Genomic DNA, 26,995 nt, shown 5'->3' on the forward strand with positions numbered 1-26,995 from the left:
CTGGGCACTTTTGGTAGTAAAACCCATTCCTGTGCACTCACAGCACATTTTGATAAATATATTTCAGTATAATTGGTTTTCTTTGAGCTCTTCTGTATTTTATTTCATGGTTTTGAGCTATTTTTTGTTTTTAAAAATTATTGATTAAAGTATCACATATGTCTCCTTTTTTCCCCATTGACCTCTCCCCGGCCACTCCCACCCCCCAGCACATGCCCTCACCCCCCTAGTTTCTGTGTCCATCGGTACATAGTTTTTATTGTTGATAGTGTTACAGATATCTCCCATCCCCCTGCCTTTTCCCTCCTCCTGCCAACCCCTACCTACCCACCCCAGGTCTTCACTACCGTATTGCCCACATCTATTCTTGACTCATGCCTCTCACTTCCAAAATCTCATCTTGTCAATACGAATTCAACTCTAGTCTATTTCTCTTCATCCCTATTATTAACAGCCTCACTCAGGTCAATACCATATCTCTTTTGGATTATCATATCATCTTGTTATATTTTTTGCCTAATTCTGACTATCTCCTTGAGTTCTCTCAACACTTTAGCCATATTGATCTTTTTTCAGTTCCTATTATTAGCCATGCTCCCTCCCATCACATGTCTTTTATTCATACTGTCCTCTCTTCCAGGGACAGGTTTTCTCTCCTCATTGTATGGGTAACTCCTGTTCATTGTTTAGATCTCCTATCAAATCTGAATCTACATTAATACCTCAAGCTATACCTATGTCATGTCTTTCTTTTCTCACCACACTATGCTCTCTATGAGAGTAGGGACCAATTTGTTCTTGTTCATCATGATAATCCTGGTTCTGAGAACCCTGGCAGCCACAGAAGAGGCTCCATAGAGATGTGTCACATGAATGAGTAAAGTGAAGCACAATGGTCTAGGCCAGTGGTCGGCTAACTCATTAGTCAACAGAGCCAAATATCAACAGTACAACGATTGAAATTTCTTTTGAGAGCCAAATTTTTTAAACTTAAACTTCTTCTAACGCCACTTCTTCAAAATAGACTCGCCCAGGCCGTGGTATTTTGTGGAAGAGCCACACTCAAGGGGCCAAAGAGCCGCATGTGGCTCGCGAGCCGCAGTTTGCTGATCACTGGCCTAGGCACAGTCAAATAAAACACCCTTCAAATATGCCTATTGTGTAGGTACTCACTAGATCAATAAAAAATTATATATGTTAATTCACCTACACATGATGTTGGTCAGAGGGTTTTTAAAAAACTGTTTAGGGATTTTGGCAAAATGGGGAAAAATACCAAAGAAATACTTTTAAATGTTTGTTTTGCTGAAATGAAAATTATTGCCCACTTTTCATGATCTTGCTAACATTTTTTTTAATCCTAAAACATCACTTTTAAAAAATGACATTTTCCCTGTAGTAATAACTTAAGTAAGTCGATGTAGCAGAAACAAAATGGTAATTAAAACTATAACTGAGACATTCTCATTCCTATTCCAAAGCATTTATTCTCAGCCATAACATCTGAGCTTTGACTTTCTGGTTTTAATATCTATTTATGTTTAAGAAGAAATGAGTAAGCTAAAAAATAGGAATTAGCTCCACATGAGTAAAAACAATATAATTTATCTGTCACTATCTTACTGCTCTGAGAACAAGAAGCGTTTAATATCCTCATTCTTATCTATGAAGCTATAGTGTTAACATGGCATGAACACAAACATTAGTATTTTCATTTCCTATTTTAATGAAGAAATGGGATAGAGAGCACATTCCCTATTACACCATGCAGAGATTTTATTTGTCTAGACAATCCCACCAATTTCAAAGCCAAATGTATTAGAAATATATCCTTCCACCTTCCTTCAAACTCATAAGTTCTGTGCCAGCAGGAGCTGAAGCGGTGACTCTAGGTCAACATTACCACCAGTTAAAAAGTAAAAAGCTTCCATTAAGCTTTTTATTTTGGTGAAAGAGTATCCATATATCATCATATAATCAATTTGATTGGACTTTTCATTGAACTAACTTTTTTTTTTCAGGACATCTATCTATATATATGTTCTTCTTTATTGCAGCTGAAACAATAGTAAGAGGAGATAAGCAACTTCAAACCTACAACTGACTTTCCTGACTCTTCTCATCACAACCCCCTTTATTGTACTACACAGTCAGAGGAAGGGAAACTGGAGTGGCAGAATGATATCATGAAAACTCATTGGATGTTCTCAAGGCACATCCATGTTGTTGCAAAAGGTAGTATTTCATCTTTTCTTATGGCTGAGTAGTATTCCATTGCATATATGTCAGTGAGAAAAAGAAAAGCTCAGAACCATATGATTTCACTTATATGTGGGATATAAAACTGAAACTCACTAACACAGACAGTAGTATGGTGATTGCCAGAGGGAATGGGAGTGAGGAGATAGTAAAGGGGGTCAAATATATGGTGACAAAAGGGGATTTGACTTTGGGTGGTGGGCACAAATGCAATATACAGATCATGTATCATAGAAGTCTACACTTGAAACCTATGTAATCTTATTAACCAACTTAGAGGCCCAGTGCAAGAAAAATTTGTGCACTGTGGGGGGTCCGTCAGAGTGGCCTGCCCCCTCTAACAGTCCGGGAGCCCTCAGGGGATGTCCTAAGCCGAAGTCTGGCCTCCCTCTGTGGGAGGCGACCAGGCCAATCAGGGGAAGGCGACGCCCCCATCAACCCTCTGCTGCAGCCACAGCCAGCCACCCCAGCTGCCTGAGTCTCAGCCCTCACATCCACTGCGGCTTGCCTGAGCCTCGGGCGACCCTGGTAGCGGCAGCAGCCTCCATCCATGGCTTGCCTGAGCCTCAGGCAGCCCCTGTGGCTTTGTCCAGAAGGACGTCCAGAAGGATGTCCAGAAGACATACGCTCAATTAGCATATTACCCTTTTATTAGTATAGATGTTACACCAATAAATTTAATTAAATTTTTAAAAAATAGATGAGCCCAGCTGGTGTGGCTCAATGGTTGAGGGTCAACCTATGAACCAGGAGGTCGCGGTTCAATTCCCAGGGAGGGCACATGACTGGGTTGTGGGCTTGATCCCCAGTGTGGGGTATGAAGGAGGCAGCTGATCAATGATTCTCACTCATCATTGTTGTTTTTATCTACCTCTCTTTCTTCCTTCCTCTCTGAAATCAAGAAAAATATATTTTTAGAAAGTAGGGGAGTGGGTGGTATCTGAGTTTCTTCCCTGACCTATAGCCATTTAATCTATCTTTAACTCAGTTACCAAAATTTAAAAAAAGAGTGATTGGGTTAAATCCAAAGTCTTTTAAACCCTGTGCATTTTATTATGAGATAAAAACATTTTTTTTCTCAAACTCTACTCAGATGGAACTTATTAACATCAGTTTACAACTGAAAGTTTCTTATTGATATTTGGTTTTCAAAAATAAAGATGATGACAGTAACTTTTTACAACAGACTAATCTGTAGGCATCAATAAAAACATTTTTAGTTTTACTTTTTAAATAGTCATTAATAGTACACAAACACAAAAGCAAACAAATTCTAGTTCTAAAATGCTCATAAGCCAATGTTAATTTATAGAATTTGAATTATCTGTGTAATTTTGTTCTTCATAAGTAAATTTGCTTGTGTTATTAAAGTGGGAATTTCTACCTAAAAGTTAGGTGGTAAAATGTTAGTACATTTATGTAGATGGCAACAAATATTCTAATCAAATTACTTATAGAATCTTTTGGGGATTACTTATTCCACTTCTAAGCATTACTTTTATACCAAAGTATATTTCTGAGAAAAGTAGTTCAGAGAACACGTGGGTATTGGGTATGGAAAGCAATACCACAAAGCCCCTAAAACCACAAAGATCCCTAGAGAGTATCAGGCACACACAGCACTTAGCTAGTGAGTAGGTTTAAAAATACTAGTAAGTCTTATTCTGTATGCCAACCAATCTCCATATTTAGTCTCAAGATTTCTTCACAATTTCAAAAATTACTGGGGATCCTCAAAATGCCTCTGTCTATATGGGTTATATTGATCATTATTTGCCATTAGGAAATTAAAAGTAATAAATCTTTTAAAACGTGCACTTATTAATTTTAAAACAGTAATTAAATCATTGTATGTGAAAATAATATACTTATATGAAAATAATTGTTTTATGAAACAAAAAATGCATTCAATCTGCTGAAATATGTTGCTTTGGTTGAAGCATCTGAAAAGAAAAGTTGGTCTCATCTTGATACATAGTTGGAAAGCAGGAGTATTTTAATTGCCATTCATTTAATTGTGGATATTCTACATGAATGGCTATATGAAATGATCTAAAAGTTTATAATGTATTATTAGATTTTTGAAAAAAGCAAGTCATTGACCAATATGTAGAGCAACTTCTGACTTTTGAAAAATAAATATACAGTTGAATATATGAATATGTAGATAAGGGTGTATAGGCATAGGGGAAAGTTCATAAAAAAGTAAATACTATATTATTTAACTTCTATAACATGTATCATGTATTATTCCATAATAGATTTTATATACATTATTTATTGTTATTACTAAATATCTATTTAACCTCTATAATAAACTCTGGGGGAGTATGATTCCAAAAATGACACATGAATTATGTATATATTTTCCTTCTTTGTAGTGTGTGTATATATGTGTGTGTCAATGTGTGTGTTTTCCTTTGTTTTTCATATTTAAAAGTGGGATGGGAGGAACTGGAGAGGAAACCAGGCCAGTTTCAGGCCTTTCCTGAGCAATACATAATGCCAAAAGACAATGGAAAATTTACAGTCTGTAGTAAAAATGGTTTTAATCAAAATTTCATATCTATCATTTATTCATATGTGAAAACCACACAAAGTTCTCAGATAAGCAAAGTACACAGAAAAAATCACCATTCATGTTTTCTTTTGAAAAGTACTTTAAGATATATTCTAGTCAGATAAAAAAGTTCCAAGTTAGAAAGTGAAGAATAGAGAGGTTGTCATGTAAAAGGATTAGTTACTAAATATGCTGTTCTCTATTACAAGATGTTGTACATTTCAAGTAATATCACAGCAGCCCAATTAGTCAACTGAAGCATATAAAATAGATTTGGCACAGGCAGAACTTCTGAGGTAGAACCTATAGTATTAATTCATTTTATTTTTGGAACTCTCCATTGAACTAGTGTGATTGTCAAAAAGTGTGACCAGAAATCAAACTGTAACCCTTCCAACAAGTGAAAATGCATAAAAGAAAATCTAGAAACAAAAAAATGAACATTGGTAGCTTCTGGCCTGTGTACCTCGTTCCACCTTTGCTTCAGCTTCATCTGTGATACCCTTCTCCCTCCCTCCTCCTTTTCCCTCCCTCATAGATGGTCCCCATGCCCAGGGATCCTCATTTCTTACAGTTTATCATTCAGGTGTTAAAGAACCACTGCTTGAAGGAATAGAATAAGTAAATAACACCATTATTGACTATTCATCTAAAAAGATGCATCCCAGCTTCTAATTCCAAAGAAAAACAGAGATTTGGATACTATGTTTGGTTACTGAACATACAGTCTCCACCCAATTGAAAGAAAAGCATATAAAAGGTAAAGAAACCTTTTTTTTTTAATTTTTTGACTCTCTAAAATGAATAGATGGAATGTCAAGTACTGAATCATATAAGTTGTTCATTTACTCAAAAATATTTATTGAACACCGCTGAGGACCAAGAACTGTGCTTCATGCTGGAGATATGATGGTGAGTAAAATAGACATGTGCCATGCCCTCCTAAAATTCACATTCTTTGTCATATTTTGTCATAGATAAAAGAATGAATAAAGACAACAAATATACTTGTAGAATATTCTCTTGAGATATAGTGTGCATTAACAACTTTTCTTTAACTAAAAAAACAACAGAACAAAACCTTCACCAAATACACTGTCAATCTGTTTCTAACAATAAATATAGAGTTTGAATAGTTGGTCTGAAATTTTTTGCATATGCAAAAAAATATTCATTAAATTTTTTAGTTATGAACTTAACTGAATATTAACATAGTGAAAAATATGAACTATAGTAAATTGGAAGGATTATTGCAAATTTTGGCCACTTGGTAAACATTTAAGATAGAAGCAATAAGCAAAATTAATTTATTTTTCCTAGAATTTTATTTTTTGGAAGATTACATTTAACTTGGTTCCATTAAAGTGTTCTTTAATGTTTCCACATACCCTTTATATCAATTGATTTAAAAACAATGCCTGCTCGGCGAGGCTCAGTGGTTGAACATCAACCTGTGAACCAGGAGGTCACAGTTCAATTCCTGCTCAGGGCACACGCCTGAGTTGCAGGCTTGTCCTAGACTGAGACCAAATTCTCTAAGCTACTCAGGGCAGCTAGAGTAGTCAGACCAAAGCACTGAGCTTTTTTGAAATGCTACTGTACATTTAATTATATGAAAACCTGTGCCTCACATGCATAGCCTGAGGCTCTCTGCATTTATCCCGGTTACATACTTGCATGGATTCTGTTAGTTCTAGGCTGTGAAAGACAAATGCTGCAAGGTACATAAGCTTTCTTATATATTGAGTAGAGATGAAGAGAAGAATATCTAGGTAAGGAGATCCAGATGGACCATAGCTATAAAACCAGACTAAAGCTACACCCAACTCTGCAAGTCAAAGGTAACAGTAACTCTATAAAGCTGATGTGGCAAAAACAATCTGTCATATGGTCAAAGAAGCAGAATTACAGGATGTTAATCCACAAGAGCTGGGCAGGAGAACCACATTTTGGTAGACAAGAAAAGGAAAGCTGGATCCTGTTTGAGTAGCTCTAACAGGAAGATCCAAAGTCCCTATTTCTCCCTATGGTCCTCAACTTCCTGAATGAATGAAATAATGGCAGGAGCCCACATTTTCTCATCCTGCTTAAGTTACTAGTGCCTAAATAACAAGGAAAGAAAACTAAGAAAAATATGCCACTCTATTATTAGAGAGACTGTAGGATTAAGTAGCTGTATACCAAATCAAGAATGAATAAACAGAAATTATTCACATAACTAAAATAAAAGAACAATATATATGAACTTACATATGTATGCTAAAAAATTTAAAGAACCTCCTTTTTAAACTTTATATCAGAAAATAACAAAATTATAAGCAGAAACTTATTTGCATTCTTAAATGATGGAAGCAGCTGATATACTAGAGAGCAACGTCAAGGTGATGTCTTACACAATGAGATATAGGTCTTAAATTTACAGCTAATATTTAGTGCTGTCTCCCTCATTATCAGAATGAATGGGTCTGGGAACAAGAGTAGAAGTAGGAATAACTCCTCTCACAATTACATCTAATAATGCTCACAAAGAACTTCGAGCTTGATGCATTTGGAAGCTCTAGGGTCCACAGGAGGAGTGATTCTACTAGGAAAGAGTTTTATGCAAATAAAACGGAAATAGAATATCCCCAGATCATTTGGGTTCCTCATGCCACCAAACCAGGAGTCTGAGAGGCAGTCAAGATTATTGACCCGACAAGGAGGAAATTGGGTTGCTGCCACACAATGGAGGACTCTGTGTGAAACCCAGGAATTCAATGAGTCACCTTCCAAGCATCTCCTTGTCCAATAGTAGAAGTCAATGGGAAACTGCAGTGATCTAGCAAAAATAAGACCACTGAGGACTCAGATCCTACATGAATGAAGTACTGGGTCACCAAATGGGGACAAAACATCAACAAGCTGAGGTTGTGGCAGAATTAAGGGGAATATGATTGGAGTAAAAGACTGCTATGATTAACAGTGTGACCTGATACCAAATCAGGAACTTTTGCCGCTATATTTCATGTCACTGAATTGTCTAACACTCTTATCCTTTCTTTTTTCTTCTTGCTATCTTATATGAAGAGCATCAATGGCAGCTAATGTGTTAGGCAAGAGTATGACCATATTGGCATCAACCCTAATAAGGTAACTAATGGAATTTCTTGTATTCCCTTTGTTGAGTTTCAATGAGAGGAAGGCAAAAAAAATGGAGACTGAAGTGTAAAAGGGACCAGTTGTGTGGGATATCTTCCCATGCACTTCATATTTGTTCAACACCCTTGCTAGCCTGATATGTATGGACAATAACAAAGGGCTCTCTTTTACTGTGGATTACAATTGGATTTAGCTAATGAAGAGACACAGCAGGAGTTGAAGAACAAGGAGAGTAAGATTAGGGTATCTATTTTCCTTGCTCCTTCCTGTGTCCACAATTAAAGCTCATTGCTTCTCTTTACTTCAGATCTAGGGATAGGAACAGCTCTATTATTAGTCCAAGACACCAAACCTACACCACTGCAAATTACCTTTTATTAAATCCTTGAATTATCTTAATCTGAGTGTGTCATCTGTTTTCAGCTAGGACCCTGACTAATACAAATTAACATAACACAATCCAATACACTTTTATTTATCTAGAACAACACATAGTTTTAAATTACCTAGGCAGGGAAATTAAATATTACTCTGGATTTGGAGTAGGCTTGGGGGAATTTATGAAGGCAGGAAAGCTCATTAAGATTTAGACTTACTGGAATTGCCTTTAATATTTTTCCATTTGATTTCCTGTTTTTAAGTATTAGACAGAAAATAACCTGAATAAGGAATCCAGACTGACTTAATTTTAAGGATCCCCTTAAGGAAAAGCAGGCAGACTCTAAATAGAGAACCACAGCTTAATCTTAACATGAGTCCCAGAGAGAACATGAATCAATAGAATAATTGTTATACAAAGAATTGTGTCTCCCAAAAAGATATGCTGAAATTATAACTTCCAGTATCTCAGAATGTGATCTTATTTGGAAATAGGGTCTTTACAGAGGTAATCAAGTTCAAATAAGTAATAATGGTAGGCCCTAATCCTATCTGACTGGTATCCTTGTAAAATTTGGGGAAATTTGGATAAAGACAGGAAGGAGGATGTGAAGAGATCCAGGAGGAATGTCATGTGAAGACAGAAAATAGGAGTGATGCAGGTACAAGCCAGAGAATGCCTGGGGCTACCAGAAACGGAGAGATAAGGAAGGCTTTCCCTACAAGCTTTAGAGGGAGAATGGTCCTGTCAGCATCTTGATTTTAGACTTCTGACCTCCAAAACTATGAGACAAGAAACTGTTGTTTTATTTCACCCAGTTTGTGGTACTTTGTTAGGGCAATGCTAGGAAACTAATCCAATTACATTTTTTCTTAGTAGGAGTTCTAAAAAGAAAGAAAAAAAAAAGCCCTGAGTTTTAGTTAATAAAGCACCCAAAACTATATCTGGATTACTTGGTTTACATATCAAACAGATGTTTCTGACCAGGTGTAAATACACTTGAGCTGTTTAGCCCACCTCTCAAATCCCTTACTAACAGATGTGGTCCTGATATTCTGAGAAGTTATAAATGTCTAGTCACATCCACAGGCGCAGAGAGATGCAGAAGTACCATTTGCACTAGATACCCTTGCTCGTAACCACAATACCTTCTCTACTACAGTGTGGAGTCTACCTTAGCTCTACCACTTAAGTCTACCACTTAATTAATGGCTCTGTGACTTGAACAGTGGCAAACTGTCAGAAACTCAGAATTCTACTAGTATTTGCAGAGTGGGGTAATAATATTTCTTAACTTTCAAGATTTGTGTGACAATTTACTAGTCATTACACATAGAGTGCATGAAACCATAGATAGCACATGGTAATTGTTCAACAAATGTGACCTGCTACAAAAATACCCCAGGCTGACTCTGGGTTGATTTCAGGATGCTGTTTCTGGTTGTCCTGCAGATCTACAGAGAAGCAGAGAAACCATCAAATATAAGTGAACTCTCTTTTGAGCAAGCTGTAGAGTAGAAGACACGTGGAAGTGAACATCTTTCCTATGTACTTCAAAATATATTTGGGAGCAACAATCCCTACAATTTCATGTTCACTAGTTTATTAGGTTAACACCAGTGATATTGATTAGAGTGAATTTTACGATGTTAGTACTAATGTGACAGGGTATAAAAATGAACCTTTCTACCTGAATTTCAGCTGAGATCCTAAGACAAAATAGAGGGCAATCGTCCCACGCTATCAGAAGAGGTACCAGATCACTTAGCATGACCTTTGAAGAAAGGGAATAAAAATGATTTGTTTCTTGGGGTATTGCTTTTGTTTTTAACCTATAGCCTAATACCTATCATAAGGGTATAAAAAGTTGATTTGGTTTCTTTTTTGGTATCAAACCCCTCAGTTTAACATATTCTGTGATGGCACTCTTTGATACATAGAGATTAGAGCAAACTTCTCAGTAGCCAATTGTCCCTTTTAGTTGAGTGTTGGGGACACAGCAGTGATTAGAATAGAAAAGAAGTCTTCATCCTCCAAAGCTTACATCTGGTGAAGGGGAAAGACAAGATAACAAGATGGATGAATACAATATTTACAGTGATGCATCTGATCATGCTGAGAAGAAAAATAAAGCAGGGAAGACAAAGTGTGTGTGTGTGTGTGTGTGTGTGTGTGTGTGTGTGCACGCGTGCGTGTGTGTGTTGGAAGTATGTGCCAATTTTGTGTAAGAAGGGAGGAAAGGCCACAGTGAACTGGAGAGATCTGGTAGAAGACTGAAAGGAAGTGAGGATACAAACTACATAGGTTTCTCGCAGAAGGACATTCAGAACAGAGGAAACAGTGATTGTACCTTCCTGGGGCAAGAGTGTTTGCTGAAGACCAGGGAAGAGGCCCCTGTAACTAGAACAGAGAAATAGGTGGACAGGAATAGATGAGGTCACACAGGTAGCTGTGGCTGGGCTAGGGGAGTTATTTGAGGTTTTAGTTTCTTCTCGTAACAATTTATATTCCCCAAAAGCATGCACAAAGTTCCTTACTTCACTACCTACAGTGCATTCCAAGGGGTAGATGTTTTTGAGGTTGTACTTTCTATCTGTAATAATTTAGATTCTCCAAAGTTGCACATTGTCCTTTATCTTACTGCCCACAGTGAATTCCCGTTTTGCATAGCTCCATGTAATTGGTTCTGTGATTCTTCTTTTCTGGGATCCTGAAGAAAAGTTACCAATGTTCATGAATTATTTGTGATATTGAGGGAGAACTTTGGGAAGTCATTTAAAGGTCCTTTTATTTAAACAGCCAATAACTTTGAAGTCAGACCTTTGGTGATTTCAGTCTACTTATCATCCTTGCCTCCCTATTGTCTTTCTTAAGATAGCCATCTTAACTGATCAAACTAACAGAAAATTAAGGAATTCAATAAAATACATACTAATTATGCATATTTTATAACTATAAAAAGCATGAAGTATTTGTAACATCTTATTTATTGAGAAATAGATCTTTTAATATAAGAGAACATTTCTAAAGAAGACAGGTAGGACCAGATAAGTTGAACAAGCAGCTGTATGACTGGTGTAGCCAATAATTCCAATTAGTAAGAACAAGAAAAATATATCAAGAAGTTGAATAGCTGCAAGGGAGTCCCTGAAGGGGCAACATTTTATAGGCATTTACTGAAAACTGGAAGTAGGAGAATATAGACTAGGAGAACTACAACAGAATCTTTAAATGTATCCAGAAGTCAAGGTGAAAAAAGAAAAAGGCCATAGACAAAATGATTTTATTAGATCTGACTAAAGGCATCAATGTAATGTACCTTACTATTAGAACTCATCTTAGTATAGACGATGCTATGCTGAGAATGCACCTGCTTATTTTGAATATATGCAAACCTCTAAATATAGATTTAAAATGGGCAAAATAATAGCTGCTTGCAAATGTGATTAAAGAATTTGTCAATAATTATTTGGAAAATTGTAGTGAATTAGAGGTATGACAGATCTCTGGACAAAAGAAAACATGGCCTCAATTAATAGGAGTGCTGCCTGGTTCGGTTTTAATCAGGATTTATCTTTGTGTCACGTTATTTGTTTTATGCTGTTCTTATACCATGTCTCTCACACTGTTCTTTGTCACATAAGCCTGCTCTATGATGGATAGATATGTCCTTCTTCAAAAGTTCTTAATTACTAGTTGCCAAAAATGGTGATTCTGTGTCCCCAAACACATACAGCACATATTTTAAAAGACAGGGGGGTTCATCTCCTATTTAAAATAGATTATTTTCCTCTGATGTTCTTAACTAAATATCTGCTGCCTGTAACTTCTCTCCCCAGGGGCGATTTCTCTTTCTAGTATGTCTGCAGGCTTCTCCTCTATGTACTCTCCTCCCTCTTTGGCTCTCATTCTCTACTGGCTCTCATTCTCCCTCTTGGCTTCACATTCCTCTCCCATTTATCGAAGAGAGTCAATTCCAGCTTTGAGTCTAAGCTCAGCATGATTCTTCCAGTGGGCAGTGCAGAGAGCTTCTTATATCCTAGGACAACTAACAGATACACCCTCCAACTGGGCCATCCCTAGGGTGTAAGTGGCCCTTGGCAAATCATTTGGTGGACCCCATGTCTAATATTGGCAATTTGAGTTTTTCAATATAATACAGAATTCATGGGCTCATGTCAGGTACAGTGATTTTTCAATGAAAAGATAAAATAAAAGGTAGAGATATATGGTGTTTATTTTCAAATTATGCATGTGAATTTTCCTCTTAGTGTCCAAGCACCATCTCTTTCTGCCCAGGTTCAGGACTTATAAATGCATGCTCTTTATTGCCACATGCATCATTCCTGGCTAATTTCATATCACCCACTGTGAGAAAAAGGTAGCAATGCTATTATCACTCACAATGCCATGCGTCTTCAGAATCTATTTGTATTGGGTGGGGGGGAAGGTAGGTTTTCTTGCCTCTGCAACTCCCTAATTTCATTTATTTAATGCTGGTTACATCATTATTCCTGACTCTACATCATCTATCATACTGCCCAGGGATACTGGCTTCCACTGAATAAAAAGTTTTTATTTCACTTCACTGACAATGTCCACAAATACAAGTCTTACATAGAAGATGCGGGAAAATGCAAATGATCATTTTGTTTTCTGGTCATTTAAAGTGTACTGTTGAGGAAAGTGTGGCATAAATATAGAACAACATCCTTCAACCCCTGTCCTTTTTTGAGCTCTTATGATACAGTCACAGCATTCCTAGAATGTGACCTTTTCAGGTTGACCTCACCCTTGCTTTCCACAATTACCACCAGTGAGGGGAATAAAGGGAGAGCATGACATCACCACATCAAGCTGAAGTGAGGGGATCTCATGCAGAAGGATCCATTTGCACCGTAGAGCAAATCTTAAAATACCTGTGGGGGTATAGGCTCAGCCACCCCCAGGGGCAGCCCAGCATGGTGCCTGTAGAGGGAATAGAGCAACTTCCTGGATGCGGGAGATCATGGGTAAAGAACACCTGCCTCCAATCCCTCGGATATTGCAGACTGGAGGTAACAGTCACTACATGGACAGGCAAGAGCCAAAACATGGGTCCCTATAAATGGCTCACACCAAAAGAATAGTGGTGGAACATAGATAAACTCCTATGCCCAACATGTGTGAAAGTTACCCCAAATGCTAATATGAGTGCCATTTTGACAGCCTCATCTTGTGAGAGTTCTCAAAAGAAATACACAGTTCACTGACCAGCAATAGTGACAGGCCCCAGTCATATGAGCTCAGCAAGGAGTCCTGGGATGATCCCATAGGTGCAAATTTCACAATTATATCTGGTCAACCTGTTCCATGAGATAGAGAGCTGCAGATACTCCAAATGGGAGAAAATGAGACTGGGGCCCACTCATGTCCCAATCTGGGCCCAGGGCACCCTGAACAGATAGCACTTACAGCCCCAGGGACAGTTTCAGGCATCGGAGAGGGATTTAGAACTTTTCAAGGCAGGCACAGGGCACCTCAAGGTATGAGGCCTAGGACAGGGACCCCACTTGCCCAAGTCTGAGTGTAGAACTGATTCCAGAGACAGCAGCTCATACTTTTAAGTATGCCATTCCCAGAATCATGTAGTAGACACAGACATATATATATCTCCTAGTTTACATTAAATCAAACTAACTTTAATTAAATATGTCAGTATTTCATGACACTCCACAAAATGGCAAGGTGTTTCACAATCTGAACAAATATGACAAAGCATTATTATTTAGGCTCACTTACTATTTACATTATTATCGATGGTACCAAAGTCAAGTAAGATGTCAGTCACTTGCCATTTGACCTCCTCCTTCGTACCCCACCACTCACTCTCTGCCACTGGGTCCCAAAGTACATAGTGGCCTGTCCGACTGCATCCACTGCAGTGGCCTTGACTTCCTCAGCACCATGCAAGACACTGCTCCCCATCAGTGAAAACTTCCCAAACACATGACCAAAATTCCCAAACCTGGACGGCTCTGAGAGTGTTCATTTTGCTCACTTCAACAGCCCTTGGGCGATGATACAGCAGACGTTTTATTACATTATGAACATTATACACTAGGTTTCAAAACCAAGAGAATCCTGAAGTAAGAGCATTGACACTGACCGCAGTGATGGAATAAACAAATAGGCAGCTGTAATCAATCCACTGTATTCCTATTAATCGCCAGGATAAAAGAGGAGACAACCAAGACTACTGCAGCAGCACTAAATGAACTTCCTCCACCGCCGTCACACAGGAGGAAACGATTCATCATACTGAAGCCCGAAGCTCATTTTCCACATGAAAAATGAACTTAAGTGTAATTTAATGAGACCACAGGTACATTTCCATAATGTTTGGGGATTTATTTAAAAAATCAAAAGCTTTCTGGCTAACTGGTGATCAAAGAGAGTAGTACTGCCCTAAATAAAGTTCATTTAAAAGAGATATTGTTGACCTTCCCTGGCATAGATTCCATATATGCCCTTGATTGGGTAAAGAAACAATTTTGCCCGTGTGTGTGTGTTTCTTTTTGTTCCTGGTGACTTTCCATCTCCTAAAGACATAGTAATGATAATCTCCATTAACTCAAAACTTTATACCAGCCCTAACTGGTTTGGCTTAGTGGACAGAGCGTCAGCCTGCAGACTGAAGGATCCCAGGTTTGATTCTAGTCAAGGGCATGTACCTTGGTTGTGAGCACATCCCCAGTAGGGGGTGTGCAGGAGGCAGTTGATAGATGTTTCCCTCTTATCGATGTTTCTAACTCTCTATCCCTCTCCCTTCCTCTCTGTAAAAAAATCAATAAAATATATTTAACAAAAAAAACCTTTATACCAGACACCAAGACATCGTAAACATGCTTCAGTCTTCCTCCTTCAGCATGGCCACCTGAATAGAATGTTTGGGCCATAGTACTTTTGTTCAGTGATAAAAGCTCCTTGGAGCTCTGTGGATTTCAAGGACATGTATGCTTTCTCAAAGACTGGAACAAATGCAGCCTATGCTTTTCAAAATGACTAGAGGGGAGAAGGGAGATATCAGTGTGGACTGGGGTCCATAATGAGGGTTTCTTAAAACATGCAGATCTTAAATTGGGCTTTGAAGAAAAGGGAGGATATGATGAGACATAGGGGAGGAAAAAGGGTGTCCCAAGAGAGTAGATTAGATTGCTCAAGGCATAGAGGTTAAGACCTTCACGGGAAATAGAGGCGACCTGAGAGATTGGCAGTATACCTGCATCAGTGGGTGTGTAAAATAATAGTGGTTAAAAATAACATCAGCTAGATATAGTGAAGCCAAATCAGAAAACTGGTGTGTGTAAATTCATGTTATGTAAGCTGAAAAAAATTAAAGCACAAAGACTTTATTCACAGGTAGCCAATGGAGACTGTTTTTTAAATGAGAAAATTCTAGAATACATGATTTCTCCAAATTTATCAGATTTTGATATGTCAGTTTATATCTGATTTGATTGTCTGAACACAGTATCTCTCCATGGTACTTATTAATAATTAGTAGCCCTGCGCACGAATCCATGCGCCAGTAGCTCTCTGCAGGTCCTGGCCATTCCACACCTGCTCCCAGAGGCTCTCTGCAGCCCAGAGGCCCATCTGCGGCTGGGAGTGGAACACTTGCCTCCCAAAGCAAGCATTCCACCAGGCCGCTCATGCTGCCCACTCTCAGCAGCCATTCCCCGGGACTGGGGGACTCCAGTGGGGCTCAGAGGACTAGGTGCCAGCATCTTGTGGCTCTGGGCGCCACCATCTTTGTTATGGAGTGATGGTTAATTTGCATATTACCCTTTTAATTGATAGGATGGAGTGTTAGGTAGTGAGACCAGTCAGTGGTGTGCAAGTCAGAACACTGAGATGTAGGACCAGCTCCTGGGCCAAACCACTGAATAGCCAAATCTGAAAAACTATTGTAACCAAAATTAAAGAAGAATAAATTGATCCCCCTGCCAATGTGGCTTGTAATAATATTCAATGAGCACTTAATGTCTCCATGTTAATGCAGCAACACCTTTTGGGTGTTTTGCATGTTACTCATCACACCATCCTGTAAGATCACCATTATTACCCTCATCTTACATATGAAGAAACTGGGGCTGTGGGATCAGATCCCAGGTCTGTCCAACTCCAAGGCCTAAATCCTCAACCCCTCCACCATCCTGCAGAAGTTTCACTTTTTCCAGACATTTCTGAGTGTGGAAACTGAGAAGGATGCCTTCATCAGTGGCGTGGAGAATGTGGTTTTGTTTGTGCTTCACAAACCAAGATTATCTGATAAGTATGCATAAATGACTTTCTCTCGCATGTCAATATTTCCAATATAATAAACTATGGGCCAGTGTACGAATTTGTGCACCTTGAAAGGAACTGTGGGCCACGAGGCTGCAGTGGGCATAGGGGCAGGTCTCGGCCCATCCTCCACACCCCTGCCCAGCCCCTCCTGCCTCGGCCCTTGTCCCCTGTCTGCCGGCAGCCCCATTCCCACCGCCGCTGCTGCACCCACATGCTGATGGTGCCAGCCCTGCTCGCACCCACTGATCTGATGGCGTGGAGCCATTGGGGCTGGCACCAGCAACAGGTGTGAGCAGCGGCTGCTGCCCCAATCACCCCTCAAAAGCAGGGGGAGGTAGAGAAGCCCTCAGGGGCAATCGGGGCCAGTAGCCGCTGCTTGCATCCACCTACAGCACCAAGTGATCAGGGCCGGCGCCGGGCACCAGCAGTGGGTGTGAGCGGTGGCTCCAGTGCCAGCAGCAGGTGCAAGCAACGGGTGTGACTGTGGCATGTGGGAGCAAAAAATTTTCAGTCACCACTAGAGGCTTGCCCCCATGACAGCGGTGTCCCACCTTGGTCTGGCACCCCCACCCACCTGCTCCACCATCCCACCATGGCTGATGCCTGCCATATTCCACGCGCGCCCCCTGGTGGTCAGAACACGTTATAGTGACAGGTTGTTTGGTTGTTCTGCCATCTGGTCTATTTGCATATTAGCCTTTTATTATATAGGATGTATGCATCAAAGGTTTAGCTTTCACCAGGCTGAGGAAATGTTACAGAGTAAACCCTCCCTTTTACAGCTCTCCAATCCCATTGCTGTACTGTTTTTTGAGCTAAAGGCTAAGGGTGCAGAGCAGCTTTATAACAACATAAACCTCTGTCTACAGCAGGGCCAGCATCTCTTCCTCTTTTCAGTTATATCTGTCTGATGTACTCGAGCCTCTACCACTTAATAGCTCTGTGACTCTGGGCAAACCAATGCACCTCCCTGAGCTTCTTTCCTCAGCACTAATGCAGGAATAATAGTACCTATCTCTGGAGATTAAATGAGATAATGCATGTCAAACAAGTGGCAAAGTGCCTTGCACAATAAAGGCTCAATGAATAATAATAATGTTGTTATTCCCAGTTCTTTATTGGTTCATATGGTTCTTCCCACCTGGAAATCTTTCCTTCTTCTCAGTGACCTCCCTCAATGTTCCCGCTCCTTCCAGGACAGGTAAAGTCTCATTTCCTCCAGGCTCTTTGGTTTGTCTCTTCTCTGAACACCTGGGTCCACACATACTAATGAAGAGTCCCATAGGTTTAAGTACTTCACTGTTCTCCAGTCATTACATCGGCAGCATGGGTGTCCCTAGAGCATTTTGGCATTTCTGAAGAAACACTATCCCAGGCACTGGTGCTTGCTACTCCCACGTGTGAGGGACTAAGCTGAGACATTCACTGTTGAGTAGAAAAAGGTGAGGCACTCAAAGGGTTTCCAGAGCAGTCATAGTGAGTTAAAAAGGAGAATGGGTAGGAAACAGACTGCCTTCCTGAAGCTTCATGGAAATAGCTCCTTGGGTTCTGAGTTGTCACACAGTGTAGGTGCAAAAGTGACCAGGTTAGACAACCTCCAGTGGGTCCTAGGTCTGATTCTCTCTGCTACTGTTCAGCAAGCTTTTCAATATGCTTAGTCATGTCCTGAACTCTCCTATAAAAATAAAGGCAGAAATTAAATTCCCTTCTTGGCTCTATGTGCTCATGCTTTCTATTCCCATTGTTTCTATGGCTGAATGTCTACCATTGTCAAGGTCACAGAGCCTTCCTAACCTTCTTAAAGGCAGAGAAGGCAATGAAACACCACTATCAAGCAAGAGTTGTCTGCCCCTCTCCCTACATAATTTCTCATACTCATGACAACAGATGGTAATTTTATGATGAATTGAGCAGACTGGTAAGTAATTGTCCAGGGAAGCAAAAGATAAGAACATGTCCTCATCTCTCTAATTCAAGAACAAGTTTTAAGCAGCATAAATTAATTGACAGTTGTTTGAGACCAGTCTCCTAGAACTTGCCAGAGAATGACAAATGGGTAAAGTACAAGTAAAAGTTTACCAAATTTGAATGACCGGGAAATAGCATCTCTACATTTGAATTACTCAATGCTGTTTTAAGTTTCAAAGTGGGCCTAGAAAACATGTTTATAATCATCAGCAATGTCTGCATGATGTATTTGCCTTCTAAAGTATTTGCTTATGTGGGTAAATAGCAACTCTCTTCTGACACAATTAATTTCCTAGTGAACCTTTCCTCATATATTATATGAGCCAAATATCAACTGAATCCTGATCAAATGATCACAAAAATCAATATTAATGGAGATAAAGAAAATAATATTTTACATTTTCTTAATTCTTTTAAAAATTGAAATACAATAATGATTCCTCCTAATTTGGGGGTTACTTTGATCAGGTAATCAAAAAACTTCCAATTGGTGAATAATTCTTTCTTTGACTCTTTGACCACAGAGATCATCCATTGTTTTGTTTTCCTGATATGTATTCTCCCTTCCTCTGACAATGACCTTCTTATTTTCCTGTGGGGATTCACCTCTCTCCACACTCACTCTGTGTGACTTGAGGGAGCTCGACTTTCCATCTGGGCTCCTGGGTAAGCATTTCACAGCCACTTCACCTAGAAGGAACTGGAACCACTCGGACTCTCCCTCATCTATTATCTCTTCTATTCTCTACTTTCTGCTTCATTCCTCTCAGCCTCAACAGATCTGCGTCCTCCATCCCTATATTCACAGGGCAGAATATAGTGTCCAGGCACCATAGCTCCCAAGTTCCGTTGTTACAGTGCCATTCTCATATAAACACCACCAGTTGGGTCCTAGGTCTGCTGCTCTCTGGTTACTGCTAAGCAAGTGTATCCAATATGCTTTGTCTTGTCCTGAACTCTCCTATAAAAATAAGGCCAGGTATCTTTAGATACCAATTCCAAAAGACCAAGAGATTCCAACAAGCACATATTTATCTACTACTGGACCAAGCAGCTATTGCCCAGCGTGTTGGGGCTTATATTAGCTCAAAGTTGATTGGCCCATTCCTCATAAATCTGGAATCGAACACCAAGAGAAAGCACATTATTCAGCTTGGTGATAACCCAAAGGTGGTCTACTATAATCTCTTTATTCCCTTTTAGTCACAATGTGTGTTTTTCCCCCATATCACCCAGAATGGTTCTCTCTCGAGTGATAGACTACCATGACTCAAACAAGGTGGCAAAACTTTGGAAATCTGGATAGTAACATCTGTTACAAAGAGAATCTGACATTTTTATAGCAACAATGGCATTGGTGTCATCTTCCATAAAGGATGATGAAAATTATCTAAGTGATTAGGTAGGATTTTCACAAGGGCTTTTTCATCAGCCTTATATATTCAGATGCCTTCATACAGGTTTTTTGATGTTTCCTGGAACATCTAAAATTTTGACAACATTTTGCTACTCAGAAGCATGTACTTAACAAACTTAACCATATGGAATAATCACTAGGGTTAGTGAATTTACTGCAACCCTGACAAGTTACTAAATTACTTCAGAGCAAAGAGATTCCCAGCATGAGGAAGGAGAATTAGAATTTCTCCACATCATGCTATTAGGTGATAGAATACAGGCCAACCTCAAATGGTTTGTATGCTATGTATATTCCACCAACATTGTGAATGGAAAAAAATACTTTATAATTTAGCAAACATCTCCGAATCCCAGCCACTTGTTCAGTGGTTTATTCTGTGTTATGTTGCAACATCTTTTGATTGAATGAGGTTGTTTATGCGATCTGTGTTTTGACTTCCTCTTCCTGGCTTCATTAGAGCCAGTGCCTGGCATATGTGGACACTCAATGGATATTGTTTAAGTGGCTGATTATAAAACCAATAGTGATGGTATCTGAAGACACTAGATTAGCAAGAAACAGTTGGTTTCCAATATCCAGAGTCACCCAAATGATCATTCTGTTTTATGGTCCTGGAGGGGAGACATGTTTCAATTGTTCATTTTACTTTCTCAGCTGTAGTCCTAGAACAATAACAGTGCCTGGCACAGACAGGAGACTGCATAAGCATTTGTTAAATGAGCAAATAAGTTCCACCAATGTAGTCCAAATCAACAGGAAGGGTCTGCATCAATTTAACTTTTCACACACAGAACTATCATTCTACATGTCTACTTTTAATCTAAACAACTATGGAGAAACTAGAAGAAAAATATACATATGTTAAAGGTTTGGAAAGGGGACTTTTGAGAAAAGGCTTGGTTGGCTGAAGTTGTGGGTTGTCACTAACTGGTTGACTATGATACCTTCACATAAAGTATAAAATTACACACTGCTACTTTATTTTAACTTGGATGCTAAGGCTAAGAACTGACTTCATTAATCTCCTCACTTATATGAAGAATTATTAAATGAACTATTCTAGGCAGCTGCCAGTCATTCTGAATGAAAAGAAATGTGGAATCTAAAGAACAAAATAAAGACAAAAAACAGAAATGATTCATAGATACAGAGAACAGCTAATGGTTACCAGATGGGAAGGAGAGGGGGCTGAGTTAAAAAGGTGAAGGGATTGAGTACAGATTGGTAGTTATAAAATAGTCACAGAGATGTAAAGTACAGCATAGAGAATAGAGTCAATAATATTTTAATAACTGTGTATGGTGCCAGATGGGTATTAGTAATATAGGAGGCATCACTTTGTAAATTTATATAATTGTCTGATCACCATACTCTACAACTGAAACTAATATAAAATAATATTGACTGTCAAAATCTATAAATAAAATATTGCATTAAAATAAAAAAGAAATGACTTAAGGTATAGTGAGGAGTTTGACTAAACATGAAAAAGAACTTCAAACTAGTTAAATATTGAAAGTATCCCAAATAAGAAAAATAACTTGGTCCTATTTAGAGATCTTTAAAGCAAAAAAAAAAAAAAGCAACTTTTTTTCAAGTTTTACAAAATCCCCAGGAGGAGACCTGCTTTCAATGGTTTCATGAGATTCCTTTCTGTTCTCAGAATACTGATTCCTTCTCCGTCCTTAACAAGGGCACCCCCATTTCAATATTTGAAGTCAAAGCCTAAAGCAATTCAGACTTTGGCTAATTGATTAAATTAAGTTCTACCTTTCAAGTTTCCATGTATATAAAGTTACCCAATCAAAGGAATTATTTTCTCTAAACTAAGAGGATGGAGAGAGATGCCGTTACCACATACAGACATACACATTGTGAAGTAATATGTCCTCACTCCCACGTGCAAAACTGGTCTTATTCATCTTTCCAGAAATTAATTCAGTCTGGAAAATAAAACACAATTTAATATACATACTTCCTGTTGCTCTACCCACTTACTTATTTGCATTTTCAGCTTTTAATTAGGTTTGTAATATAAATCCTTTGAGATTAACTGCTTTATTCAGTTTATATAATTACTATACTATCCTCAGGCCCAAAGTCACCATAAGTAATTAGTGAAAAAAGTCAAATTAGATCAGTGAGTTTTTGCCAAAGCCTGTGTGACCCAGAAGCTTTTCTAAAGTATTTATGGAACTCTGGGCTACTTACTTCTTATTGTTATTTCCATAAACTTCTCCTTCTAGTCCCTTGCCTGGGTCATATCATCTATGCCCAGGAATTGCCAAATACCAGAATTACATATGGCCTAAACTTTCACTCTAAGTTATAGACCCATCTAGCATCTTCCCACCTGACATTCTCTTTTGAACATTTCAGATGGTTCTTGGAATCCACAATTCTAAATCTTAACTCAACTTGCTCTTAAGTTCTCCTCCCCTAAAACATGTGGACCTCTTCCGGGGATGTCTGTCTCGGGGACTGGAGCTACCATCCATTCAGTTATACAAGCCAGAAAGCACTGTCTCAGCAAGGCCTCCTGATTTACATCTCTCAAAGTATCTTTAAAACTCATTTTCTGTATTTCTGTAGTCCCACCCTAGCCGAACTACATTGTCTTTTACTGTAATATCCATACTACTGATCTCCCTGAACCCACTCTGGCCCCATCTTCAATCCATTCTGGACTACAGGCAAAGTGATCTCTTAAGATTAAAAAAAAAAGCCCTAACTGGTTTGGCTCAGTGGATAGAGCATTGGCCTGCGGACTGAAAGGTCCCAGGTTCGATTCCCGTCAAGGGCATGTACCTTGGTTGCAGGCACATCCCCAGTAGGGGGTGTGCAGGAGGCAGCTGATGGATGTTTCTTTCCCATCGATGTTTCTAACTCTCTATCCCTCTCCCTTCCTCTCTGTAAAAAATCAATAAAATATATATATTTTTAAAAAGACCCTTCCCCCTGATAATGTTATAGAAAAAATAATATCCTAAACCTGGTTTAAAATGGTCCTCATGACCAAGCCTGTTCCTCTATGATGACCCATGTGTCTCTGTTTCTGGGCCCTACTAGAGCCCCAGCTTTGCCATGTGTGGGTGAATCACTGATAAGTCTGACACCTCACTAGACTAAAGATCTCTAAGGAAAGAATAATGTGCATTTTTTTCTAACAGTTTTATTCCAGCACTAACACAGTTCATAGCACCAATGGGTGCTCACCAAATAACCGTTCCATGAGTGAATAGACAGAATACCTTTTATTGAAAGATAAGTAGCTATCTGTAGGTATAAGTTCATAAAGATATATATAAGGACCACTTTCCTATGTAACTCTTCTGCCTCTCCCAGAATGTTTGAGATGCAAAGACTAAGCCCTGGCTGGTATGTCTCAGTTGATTGGGCATCATCCCATGCACTGAAAAGTTGCTGGTTGGATTCATAGTCAGTGCACATGCCTGAGTTTCAGGCTTGATCCCCAGTGGGGGGCATGCTGGAGGCAGCCAATAGATATTCAGCTCTCACATCTATGTTTCTCTCTCTCCCTTTCCCTTTCTCTATTTCTAAAAATAAATTTAAAACTATTTTTAAATTATTTTTAAACAGACTAAGATATAAGGTATTTTCACCCATCATTTGAAAAAAAGCTTACAATAGAAATTCCTTTGGGAGCTGAAGGGAAATATTTGTAGACCCTGGAGGCAGTGTGTCAAAGAGGGGGAAAAAAGGGGGGGGGAGGGGAGAGATGAGAGCAAGGCTACTTTTGTTGCCAAAGTCTCTGAGGCCTTGGAGGAGTCACCTGACAAGAGATCCTCACTATTTTCTGTTCTAGATCTCCCTCTTCTCATAGCTGCAGGTTTAATTCCATTGCAAACCCTAGACATAACCCTGCCAAAGGGCAAGAGAAAATGAGTTAAGAATCTTAAATGCTCTGGGATTCACCTGAGCTGGTCTTGACCTTGTAATTTAGGTGTGATGTCTAGGTTTCTTCTCCAAAGCCGTCTCCTGAAATACTTGTTGGAGTTCTAGTAAAAACGTGTGCACAGTTATTCCTTAGACCTGTATCTTTCTTTTGATTTTTGTCCAGTATTGGCTCCTTCCTCACATTCTTGCAAGTCCAGGAGCTGGATTACTGCTAGAAATCCCCACACCTTGACAGGGACATGCTGTTGACAAATTCTCCATCTGCCTTGCTCACCTGGATTCTCTATCCCTGTGCTCTGTCACTGTTGGGCCCACTTTTGGACCCCTTCGAACTGTAATTGAACTGTTATCCATTGTTTGTCTATTTTTTCAAACCGTTACCCCTGAGAGTCTGCTTCACATGAGTGGACAAGTCTAATTATGAAACCCGATTCCTCCCTTTAAGTCCCATGCCACTGCATGTATTTGGTCATATTCAGTTGTGTCATTACACTCTAGGATGTATGACTAAGAAAATTTTAAAAAGTTGTGCTTTTCAGGAGAAGGGATGTAATTATCTCTGACATTAGTTATGATGGACAGATATTATTTCTACTTTCTGATACCCCACATTCTTATGTAATCAATCCCTTCCCCTGAGTGTTAGCAGGGCCTGTAATTTGTTTCTAAACAAGAGAATAAGGCAAGTTGATGAGAAGTCCCTTTCTTAATTATATTACATAACACTGTCATTCCCTTCTTGCCCGAAGACTTTCTGAATTGCTGGCACTGACCAAGAAAGGTGCCCTCTGGAGTAACCTAAATGGCAAAGAACTCAGGGAAGACTTTGGCCAAAAATCAGCAAGGAACTGAGGCGCTCATTCCAACAACCCACAAGGAACAGAATCCTGCCAACAACCACGGGAGCTCTGAAGCTGATCCTTCCCCAGTCAGGCATCAGGTGGGACTCCAGCCCTGGTCACACTGTCTCTGAGCTCTGTGAGAGACCCTTAGAGCTAATCTGTGCCAAGATTCCTGACCAACAGAAAGTGAGGTAATAAATGTATATATTTTAAACCACTAAATTGTGGTAATATGTTATGAAGCAATAAATGACTAAGTTCACTAGTTATTAAAATTACAAATGCCTGATGATTTTAAAGCTTAAACTATTTCCCACTACACGGAAGATATAATCAGCACAATTAACTGGGTAAAAGCCTAGGACAATTTTAAAAAAACACATTATGATCTGGAAATCATAAATATGCCTAATTTTAATTATCTGTGTAAATTGCTCATTCTACCCTATTTGGGCCTCTATTTCCCCATTTAATAAATAGTAAAAGATCACAAACTGGTGGCCTATGGAATTCTGACAGTCACCAAATTTATTGTTTGTCTCCCTGAATTCAACTCACCATGCTTGTTTGTTTTAACTAATTACCAACATCCAAAAAGAGGAATATCTCACATAAAAAATAAATATTCTTAATTATTCTTTGAATAAAAAAGACCAAATCTCGCCCTTTTCTTGAGAAGAATGGCTACTGTCAATTTCTGTGGGCACTTACTTTCCAGCTCAGCATAGTTGCCACCAGTTTCAATGAAATCCCCAAGACTAAGTGTTGCTTCCCGTATTTATGTGTTCATAGCATTATTAAATAAAAATAGAACATAAAGTATTTTTAGCACAAATGTGTCTTTCAAACGTGGGAAAAGAAATCTAGATAGGATTGGTTTCTATTCAGTTTCCAATTAACTCCCAAGACATTTTGGGGTTAACAAAATATGTATAAGATCTGTACATAGAAAACACAAAATACTGATAAAAGAAATAAAAAAGGACCCAAATAAATGGGGAACTATTCCATGTTCATGTTGGAAGACTCAATATTATTAAGATGTTAATTTCTCCAAAACTGATCAATAGATTCAACAGAAAACAATCAATACCACAGCAAGCTATTTTGTAGATACCAACAAGCTGATTCTAGACTTTATGTGAAAAAGCAAAAGACCTAGTATAGCCAAGATTTCCACTATCCACCACCTTGCCTCAAAGAGAAGTTTACTCCTGTATTTTATAATTGCACTATTAAGCTTAGTGATTAATTTTTCAGAAAATATGGTGGATTCATTTATTATTATTATTTTACTATAGGTTATTTTATGTAGACTTACATAGCTCTAATTTTGAATCTTGATGGTCAGACCATTGGTGTTCTAAAGTAAGGGCCTAAGATACCATGGTGTTAAGGTATCATTGTAATTGAAGCAAGTTAAATACCTATTTCCAGCTCAAACTTTTGAAACATTTACTTAATAAAATGAAATAATGTCTCAACCTTGGCCTTATGGTCCTGGGAAATGAATTCTATTGTTGATCTTTATATTGATTCTCTACATCTATGTCTACATATATACATAAAGTGGTCGTTAATTTTTCTTCTACTCTTATTTCCACCATCTGCCCACACCTTCCAAGTTGTATTTTCTCTATACAAATTAGGCTTCCAAGGCTAGTCATACAAATTTGATGCCCTCTAAGACACCGTGGTTTTAATTTTGGCAAGGCTACAATTGTACAGTAGTGTTTGGAAAAGGAATGTAAAAAATAATTAGTTAGGCTTTACCAAGTAAGGTTGGCAGAGTATCATTCTCTTCAACTCTTTTTTTTCTGAATAAAATTGCTATTCTTTATATATCAGCAGCAACTTGAAATTTTTTATAGTAAAATCTTGGGGGTGGGGGGAAATATTGGAAATAACAATATATTTCAGTATAATAATCAGTTAGAAAGAAAAACATAGTTTGAGTAACTATACTATGCCCATATGAACAACTTTTGAAAATAATAGATGAATGATCACATCTGATTGATAAAAATAATATAAAATATATTAGAAAAACCATAAAAATGATAAATGAAAATTACAAGTTCTGCTTTTAACTAACACAGCTGAGGACTGAGGACTAAGGCTCTCATGAACTTCTTTCAGGACTAACTTTAATCCCTACAAATTTCAAGAACCTAATTTTT

The sequence above is a fragment of the Plecotus auritus genome (genome assembly GCF_963455305.1).
Source record: "Plecotus auritus genome assembly, chromosome: 7".
NCBI classification, from domain to species: domain Eukaryota; kingdom Metazoa; phylum Chordata; class Mammalia; order Chiroptera; family Vespertilionidae; genus Plecotus; species Plecotus auritus.